This window comes from Equus quagga, chromosome 14 (genome assembly GCF_021613505.1).
Source record: "Equus quagga isolate Etosha38 chromosome 14, UCLA_HA_Equagga_1.0, whole genome shotgun sequence".
NCBI classification, from domain to species: Eukaryota; Metazoa; Chordata; class Mammalia; order Perissodactyla; family Equidae; genus Equus; species Equus quagga.
The window spans coordinates 10,965,040-10,976,048 of record NC_060280.1 but is presented as its reverse complement, the minus strand read 5'-3'; the positions used below and the strand labels follow the sequence as shown (position 1 = coordinate 10,976,048).

Here is an 11,009-nt window from a genome sequence, read left to right as displayed (position 1 = left end):
ATTCCTTCCCCCTAGTCTGCCCTCTCCCACTTCTTGCTTGATGAACTCCTGCTTGTCTTCTGAGGCTTAGTTTAAATGCCCTCTTCTCAGAGAAGTCTTCCCTGCCCACCGTTACATCATGCAGGCATGTGCACACTCATACACACTGCCTGTGGGGAGTGGCTCCCCCTCTCTGGACACCCCCTGCACACACCCCCCCTTTGGAGTCATCAGTCTATAGGTGAACCGCAGGGTGTATCTTTTCTGTCTCCTTCACAGCGGGGAGCTCCCGGAGAGCAGGGGCCATGTCGTATTCCTGTCTTCCTCCTGGCACAGAGCAGGAATTTGGTAAAGATCTGTGGGACTAAGGCCTGCAGCGCCGGCCCCACTGAGGCATGTGTGCAGGAAGTTTCCACCCCCCAGTCAATCAGGTCCGCTGTGCACAGTCCTGTGGGTTGTGGAATGTACCATCTGCATGGCCATTGCCAGGGTCCCTCCGCTAAGTTAGCCCTAAAGTTGCCCAAGTGCTCCTTGAGTTAACTGATGTTTGCACAGCCATTCATAATTTACAAGTTCATTTCACAAACAGTACCGTTAATAATGGCAACAATAGCAAGAATGCCAACACTGACTGAGTGCTTTCTCTGTGCCATGCATTTGACATGTACAATTTCACTTAATCCACACCACAACCTGCGAGGCAGATCTGATTGTTACACCCATTGTACAGACATGGGAACTGAGGCTCAGACTGAGAGTGGGGAGAGTGGACCTTGTCCTCAGACCTTTGGATACCAAATCCTCTGCTCCTTCCATCCACCCTGAGAACCTGGTGCTGGCGCATCAGAAGAATGAGGGTCCTTGTTCCTCACCTCGCTAATGTCTGATTGAGCTCCTTCCCTGAATCTTCCCTCCTCTGTCCCACTCCCTGCTCCAGGGCCTGGCCTCATAAGAATAATCTGAATTGCAGGATCTCCTTGAATCCCACTGCGTATATTAAAAAAGAAGTAGACACTGGAGTATGACAATCTTGGGTTCAAAATTGGCTCTGCCACCTTCCAGCTGTGTGTCTGTGAGCAGGTGTCCTAGCCTCTCTGTGCTTCCATATTTTCATTTGCAAAATGGAGGTAATACTGCCAAGCCTAGTGGTTTGCTGTGAGGATTTAGAACCTGTCTCAATACCTGGCTTATAATAAATATTGACATAAATGTTTCCCCTCTTACCTCTCCCGGAAAAGAACAACAGAAATCTTTAAAAAAAAAAAAAATTTTTTTTTTAGAAAGCAATTTCTACGGCATTATGCTCAAGGAAACCATAGCAACCAGTTTCCTGCAGCTTGGTTTCCGGCCTTCGCCGGCCGTACAATAGTGCTGGGACGCAGCCTTTGTTATCCTGGTACCCCAGGGAAGATGTGGAAATCACGGGCTCTGGGGGCGGAGGCATCTGCAGGGTGGAATGGCCTGGGCTGAGGGTGATGTCAGTGCATTGGCACCTCAGCTCCAGTCAACTGAGGCTGTCCCGGTCCTGCACCTCCGTGGTCAGGCCACAAGGATGCCGGGGTTTCCCACTGGCGAGTCAATTCATCTTCTAAGGCTGCCTCGTTGTGGGTCAAGCCAGAGCAGCTGGCTCCCTTTTTTATGGGGATAAAAGCAACATTTGGTTGGGTCTGGAGAGCTTCCTGACTCTCTTTAGATCTTTAAGACGTTTCCTAGGACATAAAGGCCACAGGCGTCCCCTGTGATCCTGTGAGTGTGTGTCTGTGCATTAACCACGCCAGGGGGGAGGGCAATGCCTCTGCAGGGCAGAATAAAGGCTGCCAGCCACAAGAAGGTCTGAAGTTGGCCCCATAGAGCAGGAAGCTCCACGCCCGTACTGGCTCCCAAGGCACGCTGCAGTCTGGTCCCGTCCCCGGTGACACCGTGCCCAACCTGCCCCACCACCTTGCACCCTGCAGAGGAGTTGCCCCTGGCTGCCCGGTGGAATCACAAGTGAATCATGGTGTCTGGTGGTGGAGTGATTTCCAGGCAAGCCATGAGGGCAGGAGCAACCTGGCTGCATCACAGTGTGTGGCTGAGCACTGGCCCAGGCCACGCACACAGGTTGCAGGGCTCCCAGGTGGAGTAGAGAAGGGTGGCGGGTGCAGGGCAACATCTGGGGCTGCCCGGGGTGCCTGGGGAGTTGCTTACTCCCCAGCAAACCCAGCGCCTCCCCAGCCCCGAGGCTCCCACTGCGCACGCGGTCAGGCCTCAGCAGCTGATGCTTCCCCTTCAATTTACCAAGAAGGAGACACTGCCAGGGATGAACAGAGCTGGCCCAGTGTCACACAGCCCACCCAGTATAGAATTATGGCATTTTAGAGACAGAATGGCTCTTAAAAATCATCCATGCTAATCTTCACAGTTGAGAGATGAGGACTGAGCTTCAGGGCAGGAAAGGAGCTCCTCAGCATCACAGCACAGAGAAGACCCACAGGTGCTGACTGCATGCATGTGATGGGTCTCCGTACGGGCAGCAAATCTGGCCTGCCACCTGTTTTTGTAAATAAAGTTTTATTGAAACACTGCCATGGCATTCATTTACATATTGTCCCAGTTGTGTCCCTGCTGAGGTGGGTTGAGTAGTCGCTGCAGAGGCCATGTGGCCTGCAAAACCTCAACTTTCCTCTCTGGTCCCTTACAGAAAAAGTGTGCTCACCCCTGGTCTAACTCACTGAGGTTTTTCCAAAGGCCTGGAACCTGCGGGCCACACTCCCAGTATCCTCCTCTGAGGAGGAGAAAAGAATCCATCCCCATTGTCAGGTTGGGGGCCTGCCGGAGACCCCGCTCCACAGGCAGAGCCTGTGCCCCAGGAATAGAGGGAGGGTACGCAGACCAAAAGAAAGCCTCCTTCACAGGGGAGTTGAGAGGCACAACTCACGCTTGAGAGAGTGCAAAACAATAAAGGTAAGATAACAATAGCTAATGTGGGTGATTGTTTGCTGGTTCTGGTTCTGTTAGAAGGTCTTTCCTTGTAGGGTTAAACCCTCAGGCAACCTGCTGAGACAGGTACGACTAGCATTCCACTTTGCGCTGGGCGCTTGAAGCCTGGAGAGTTTCAGTAACTTGCAAACCTAGCAAGTGGGGGAACCAGGGTATCAACCCAGGCCGACTTGCTCTGGAGCCCGCACCTTCCTCTGCGTCAGGATCTGGATGAAGGGAGGCGAAGGGGATGAAGGGGCGTTTCTGGCCTGGATTAGGAGAGGTCAAACCCTGACCCTGTCACTTCCCTCTTTATCCTTTTGTCAAAAATTTGGTGACCACCTGTTGAGCAAGAGTCACGATGGAGCTGTGCTAGGTTCTGTGAATCAGAAGGAGAGAGGAGGAGGAGAGAGCGAAAGGTCAGGCGTGGAGCATCTGAGGAGCCAGGGATGCGGAGAGAAGAGATTAACTGGTACCCACGGTAGAGATCGGCAGTGTCGAAAGAGAAGCGCTGGCAGGATGCCAGGGAATGCAAGCTGCATCGTCTTCTGGAATATCACGTAGCCCTTCAAGGGTTCAGGAGCAGGGCTCAGGTGCCACCACCCGCACCGGCCAGGCAGGTGACATAAACAGAGCAGATCTCACTGGTGTAAGACAGCAAGGAGGAGAGGCGGGGCCTGCGGACACCCGGCTCATACGTTCCCCAGCACTGGGGGTTCAGACGCAGCATTTTCCAGCACCTCCACGAGCCAGACAAAACTCTCTCAGGACGATAAGTTGTGACCTCTGTGTTATGCCAACTAACACTTATTGACGTGGAAAGATTCCATGATATACCGTTAAATGTAAAAAGCAGGTTACAAAACAGATGAACGTTTTTTAATGTATATGTCTGTACACATAGAAATACGCAGAGGAAGAGCTGGAAGGAATTACTCCAAAATTTTAACAGGATTTGGGGGCGGGGGGCTATTATTTTGCTTCTCTGGTTTTTTCTTCATTTTTTCCCCTCTTTTGTATAATAAACTTAGGTTACTTGCCTAAGTTTTTGTTTTTGAGAGTTTAGAAGAGTGATTATTCTATAATCTTCCCCAATCCAACATCTCCTGACAATCCTTACTCTTTAGGATTCAACTCAAACATCACCTCCTCCAGGGGCCTCCCCTGGTTCCTAGAGTGGGTCTGCCCCCACCCTACCCCATCAGAGCCCCTCTTTGGTGGGGATTATGGTCCAGTTACCTGTGCACACCTGGTTCCCTGCTGAAATGGGCACTAGCTAGGAGCTTCTGGAGGCGGGGGCGGGGGACCACATCTAATCCATGTTTGTATTTCTAGCACCTGCCATGGAACTTACCACATAGTACGTGCTCCATAAATATGTGAGGAATGAGGGACTGAGTTTAGAGCTGAAGGTGGAAGGAAAGGCCCCATGGAGGAGAGGCAGGCACGGGGGGCCCAAGGCGGGGGGCTGAGCACCTGGAGCAAGGGACAAGGACATTCCAGGAAGTAGAGAGCACGAGGGGTGCCTGGGTGTGGTGGATCACTCCATTTGGCCGGAGTGTGGGGTGTTGGAATGAGCACAGAGAGAAATCAGGTTGGAGAAGATGGGGGGGCTCTCAATAGGGGCTGGAATGTCAGATGGGAGTTTGGATGTTGTTCCAGGGAGCGGGGCAGGCCTGGACCCTCACTTACAGAAGCCCCTCTGTCCTGGTGAGTCATGCCTTTCCTCTCCCAGCCCCCTCGCCAGAGCTTTCTCCTGCCCTTTTGGCACTGAAAGCAGTGCTGGCTTCTGTCCTGAGCAGCGTGATCTGCTGCCCATGAGTCAGGGGCTCGGCCATTCCCAAGTGACTAAGCTGTCGTTTCCCGCCAGCTTCCCGTAACTGCCTAAGTAAAGACTCAGTCTGAATCACCGTTTATTGTTTTTAGGGTTTTTTTCCCTACCCTCCAGTTTTTAAATATCTACCACCGCAGCCAGGCCGTGGAGCTGAATGAATACTCAGGAACCGGTGGGCACACCCACACACATGAGAGGACACAGAGCCCCATTCTGTTTAGGGAAGCCAGGCGGCTGTGGCTGTGGAGCCAGACAAGCATGTCTTCCAATCCCGCTTCTGTCCCTGCCTGCTGTGCTCCCTTGGGCAAGTCACTTCACCTCTCTGAGCCTCGGTTTCCTGATCTGTAAAACAGGGATAATAATGCCCATTTCAGAGGGTTGTTGTGAGGATCAGAGGTGAATCTGTACAGAACTGGCCCATGGCGGGCATTCTGGGAAGGGTGATTATTATTGTAAAGTGCACTCCTCTGCTCGGGCGTGAGCTCAGGCAGGAGAAAGGTGTGGGTCTCACGCCTTCTGCCTACCTGTCATTTCAGAAAGGCAGAATAATGGGCTTCCAGAAACTCACACTTTTAGGAGTTTATTTCAGGCTGCTGCTGAATCATTTAGTTCTGTTATTAATAGCCAACATTTACTGAGCACTTACTACCTAAGCCTTGTGCATTAAGAAATTAATTTAATCATCATAAGCCCATTTGGGGTGGGTCTCATCCTTATCCCCATTTACAGATAGAGAAACTGAGGCACTTTCTAGAAACGTTAAGTAACTGGCTAGAAAAGGTGGAGCCAGGGTTCGACGACGATGTCAGGCACGGCAGCGAGGGTCTCCCAGGGACACTGCTGGCCTGGCTGTCCTTCCCTTTATGCTTTGCCCTGACTGCGTCATCGCAAACTAATGACAGCGTGGCAGGCACTGAAGTCAGCATCTTCGACTTCCAGTTGCGTTTTCACTCCACTGATAAACGATAGGTTGGACCATCCTCGTTTTACAGATGAGCGAAGTGAGGTTTTGGGTGGTGAGGAGACATCTGAAGGCGGCCAGCAGCAGAGGCAGCGTTGGAGCCCAAGTGCCTGCTCTCCGAGTCTGGGGTGCTTCCACCCCTCCGTGTGCGGTGACTGACTGAGCTGGGAGCAGGTCGGCTTGGTGGTCTTGAGGTTCATTGACTGATTATTTGGCACTATGGCCCCCTGGTCTGTCTCACTCCTCCCGAGCAGGAGACCAGTCAGACGGGCTCTGGCACCAGACTCCCCCTGGGAAGAGCCCCTTGGTCCTTCAGGCCAACCGCCTGTGGCTCGGAGAGGACCTGGCCAGCCCATGGCAAGTGAAGGCTTGGGGCCCAGGAAGTCCCTTTGCACAGCACGTGTCCACAGTGTCCACAGCCTTCACCAATGCCTGGTGGCCGTTTCCTCCGGACCAGATCACCAGGAAGCCGCCTCGGGATCTTCCCGAGACCACTGGCTCCTCTGAGCGGGATTCCTGTGGGGATGGAAGGTGTCGGGTGGCTGACCGCCGCAGGAGGCTGCCTGGTGGCTTCACAGGGGATTTAGGACGCCTCCCCCTGACGGAATAAACCAAGGAGGGAGTTAGATGTCCAGATGGTGGAGAGAGCTTGTGTGGACCATGGGACCCTGATCGAGCGCCTCAGGGACGGGCAAGCCGTGGAGCGGACTTCACCCTGCAGGGCCCTGGGGCTGCTGACCCAGCGTACGGTGTACTCACCATGGTACACCCTACACATGACACTTGTCACTTATCTACATGGCGCAGTGGGAGACTTGCGAGGGAAGAAAGGAAGGCGGAGAGAGGGGCTAATGGTAATATGCTCATTGTAATTGCTTCCGTGTGCTAAGCACCGGGCGAACCCTTTTACATACGTGCATCACCTCCTACCATCCAGTTGTCACCCCCACTGCTCAGATAGGAATCCTGAGCCTTGGAGAGGTTAGGAAAGTGCCCAGAAGGAAATATGTACCGAGCACTGAAAACACGCCCAGCACGGTGTGAAGTGCTTTCTATTAATCCCTGTGGGAACCCTGCCCACTTTTCAGATGAAAACCCTGAGGTTCAGAGAAATGAAGTTTTGCACAAGGTCACACATCTAGGAGGAGGGAAGACTACACTCAAACCTAAATTTGTCCTTGGATCGTCAACTATGCCACGCTTGCTTCGCCTGGAAGTCAGAAGACCTACATTTTAGTCCCTGCTTCGCCTCTGTATCTAAAATGAGGTGTTGGATTAAAGGCTCCTTTAAGGTCCTTGTAGTGCTAATATTCTGTGATTCTCTGCAGGAGCGAAAGTGCCCTGGAGTCTGGGAAACGATCAGCGGCCTTGCTCTGGGACCTTCCAAGCCTGTCGAGTGGGGAAGGCTGGGGAGGAAGGACAGGTTTGCGTTTCCTCCATGCAGAGTGTCCTGGGGCGGACAGCGTCATGGCAGCAGCGTGGGAATGCAGGTCCAGTGATGTTTTCCTAAAAGAAAAAAGGGCGAGTGGGGTCGCCTCCCTCTCTAGCCGCTTGCGTCCCAGCAAGGGCTAAACTTTTCTGGGCTGCAATTTGGTGCAGAGAGAAACATGTGATGCTGAGCTCAGCCAAGTCCTCTGTGCTGCCATTCCTCATTGATTTCTCAGCCGGATGGCTGAGCCCATAGAACAGGCCTGAGGGCAGGAACATCAGACGGGGTGCAGACGTACCCTGGAGAGCATCTGGGTGGAGGTGGCTCTGTGGGTCTCCTCTGCCCCGGCCACCGTGGAGCACAGCTGTTTGGGGACCCTGGGAAGGCCGGGCTTTGAGGCAGGCATGGGGTGAGCTGGCTGTGCCCCTTCCTGGCTGGGTAAGTCACTCAGCCCCTGGGGTCGCAATCTCTACTCCACAAACCAGCACAAGTGCAGGGCCTCATCGCACAGGTCCCCAGGGAGGTGAGAAAAATAAGGATATTCGATTGGGCCTTTAACCATATAAGTTTAGCAAGTTTAAAAGACCGACATTTATTCTGATTGATTGTCTGCTACATTTTTGACATTAGAATACCCTTTCTTTTACCAAAAAGCAATAGTGAATGTGGATGTAGCAATTTTGAGGGGTTCTGTGTGTGTGTGTGTGTGTGAGGAAGATTGTCACTGAGATAACATCTGTGCCAATCTTCCTTATTTTACGTGGGACGCCCCCACAGCGTGGCGTGATGAGCAGTGCTAGGTCCATGCCTGGGGTCTGAACCTGTAAAACCCAGGCTGCTAAAGTGCAGCAGGTGAACTTAACCACTATGCCACTGGGCCAGCCCCGATTTTGAGTTTTTTAAATTTCTTTACTTAGGAAAATTAAAGTTAGCAACCTATGTATACTCCCTCACTTTTCTTTTAACTTGCTCATTTGTGAACTTTAAAAATTGGAAATCACTGACATATCTTCTCCAAATATTAGTTTCTTCATCTCTAAAGTGGGGATAATAATTAGTTCTATTTCCCTTGAAGGGTAATTGTGGTCCAGAAGTAACGTAACATATAATCTGTATGTCACTGAACTCGGTTTAAATGGAATTACACTTCCTTTTCATGCCAAGTATTACAGCCCTGCCACCACATCCCCCCTTCATTTCTGAGGGCTTTCCCCAGGCATTGGCTCCAGAGAGAGCTCTGGGGGTTCTTCTGTGCTGTATCCCTCTTGTCCCCCCACCACAGTCTGGGTTATCAATGCCCCGAGGTCACCACCACTGGCTCTGAGACCCCAGAGGCCATGGGGAAGTGCTCTCCTGAATCCAGGGTCAGTCTTGCTCTCACCTCTCACCAGAGGGGCCGGTGCTCAGATATGCCCTGGAGCATTGCCTAGATGTTGATTATCACCCAAACTTGCAGCTTCTTTGAGCTGCTGCTGCTTCCGCATGGGGAACTGCGGCAGTGAGGTGCCGCCCGGCTCCTGGACGGCTTCCGTGTAGCCAAGGGCAGCTCACCGAGATCAGGGCTGCTCAGGGCCTCTCCACACCGTGGGTCCAGAGCAACTCCCAAGGGCACCAGAGTGAGGAGGACATGTCTCCCTCCTTCAGCCCAGAGGGACCTCCAGTTTCCAGCACCCTCCAGGATGATCAAATATGGCAGCATCCACTCCCTTTGAGGGAAGAGCCTCCCCTATGTAGCAGGGCTGGTCTTGTCCCGATGGCCTAAAGAGCCACTGGTGAGGTCATTGTAACCCCTGACACATGGCAGGTGTTAGTGAGTCTGAATTCCCCACCCCAAGTCCTTCACCCATAAGAGCCCAGCCTCAAGCAGGCCTGGGACCTGGAAACCTCCCTCTCAGGAAAAGCCAAGGTTCCACCTATGGTTGATGTGGGGTTGGGGCAGGATGGGCACAAGGCCCAAATGCTGACCCCAGTCCTGACCTCAGAGGAGGCCCCAGCTATGATGCTCTCCTGGCCCCTCCCTCCACAGCAGCCCCAGCACCTTCCTTCCAGAAGGCCCAGCGGCCTCTCAGCTTGGCACATTGAGATGACCCGTCCTGCCCTCTCTGTTCAGAAGCTCTGCCATGTGGCTGCAAATCACCTTAGTTTCCAGCCTAGTGGGAGTTTTCATCTCATTTCAAAGGTTCATGACATCCTCTGTCGGTGGGGACCAGTTGAGGAAGAAGACTCAGAGCTCCCAGACCCCAGCAGTGAGGGTGGAGGGAAGCAGGCTTCGACCGCCTGCTGGAGTCGGGCTGTGGTCACACTCCTTCCAGGCCGTCCTGGAGCAGGTCTGCAGCTGTGGCCAGGCTAGGGGGCCAGCTCTGCAGGCTCCGAGATCCTGGGAAGGAAGAGGAGACAGGAAGGATGGAGGGAAGGGGAGCAGATCCAGGGGCCCCATAAGAGGCCATGCACTTAAATTCCTTCATTCTGCAAAGATGGACTAGGGCCTCTAGACATGAGACATGTTCTTGCCCGTTAAGAACCTACCGGTCTATTGGGAGTTGACAGGCTTTCCCACAGACTAGTGAGATGGTCGTGCAAGGCAGGGGGCCTCGGCCTGGAGACTCCGGAACCACACTGAGCTCTGCCTCTAAGTTGCTGAGTGACCTTGGGTAAGTCCCTGTCCCTCTCCCGTCCTCAGTTTCCCCATTTGTCAAATGAAGATGTGTCAGTCCCTGAGGGCCCCTGCTGCTCTGGCCAGAACTATGGGTGGCTTCAGGAGCCCCGCCCCTCGCTGCACCGTTGGTGCCTTGGACCTGGCCTAACTCTCAGGGCTCTGGGGTTTTCTAAAAGGCAACCCATGTCATTTCCCAACTTAAAACCCTTCTCACGACCCATAGGATGAAGTCCAGAACTCCCAGCACGACTCAAGACGTCTTGCAGGCTCACCCTGGCTCTCTGCGCTCCAGCAACACCAGCCCCTTTATTCTCTAATTCTCCATGCACCTCCCCTCCCCCATGCTGGGCCCCAGTGCCTTCCCGCAGGTTCTTCTCTGCCCTCCTCACTTCTCTTAGGTTACCCTGTGACATGTTCCCCTCGCTTCTCCTTTGAATAACCCATCTCTTGTCAACACCGTCCTTCAACACCTCCCTGCCCGCTCCCTCCCAGATGGTGCGCTCAGGAAGGCAGGCTCCCTCCTGTTCCCCATGCTGTCCCAGCACCTGGCCTGGCCACGAGGCAGGCACTCGTGTTTACTGGACCAGAGTAAACACGTCCAGCTTCCACTTCACTTCGTCTGGAGGGTGGCTCACAGTGGAGCACTCCCGTCATGGGGCTCGCCCTCCAGCTCTCCCCGACCAGACCTGGGGACTCTGAGAACTCACCTGTCAGCAAAACTGCACCATCACGGGCCCCCTCTCTTAAAGCTGCATGCCAGGCAATGGAAACCACACTACCTACACGAGTTGCATGTGCAGCATGGTCCTGCCCAGGGCCCCGGTGTGGGCAAAAGGCAGCATGCTGATCCGTGTCATTGTCACATCCTGGCTCGGTGACCTTCAACAAGGTGCTCCCTTCTCTGGTCTTGGTTCCTCATGTAAAGTGAGGGGTTGCACTGATTATAACATCTACTCTCTGATGGGTACTTACATCTTTGCCAGGCCGTGGGCTAAACCCTTTGTATGTGGTCCAGGCAATTCCCACAGCAACCCTATGGGGCGGGCACTGTTATTAGCCCCATTTTACAGATGCGGAACCCGAAGATTAGAAAGTTTATGTAACTTTCCCAAGGTCACACGGCTAGAAAGGGGCAGAGCTAGGGTTTGAACACAGGTTTGTCTGACTCAAGATGCTCAGCTCTTAACCACTT

General features: G+C 53.3%; 1 long non-coding RNA gene across 1 annotated transcript; it reads right to left on the bottom strand.

The window, feature by feature from the left end:
• Nucleotides 1-5,283: 5,283 nt before the first annotated feature.
• Nucleotides 5,284-10,722, bottom strand: LOC124252585 (uncharacterized). The gene is made up of 3 exons (XR_006891988.1): nt 10,525-10,722; nt 9,299-9,538; nt 5,284-7,238 (listed from the first exon to the last, which is right to left on the bottom strand). It is a non-coding gene; the product is annotated as an uncharacterized LOC124252585 (long non-coding RNA).
• Nucleotides 10,723-11,009: the final 287 nt, after the last annotated feature.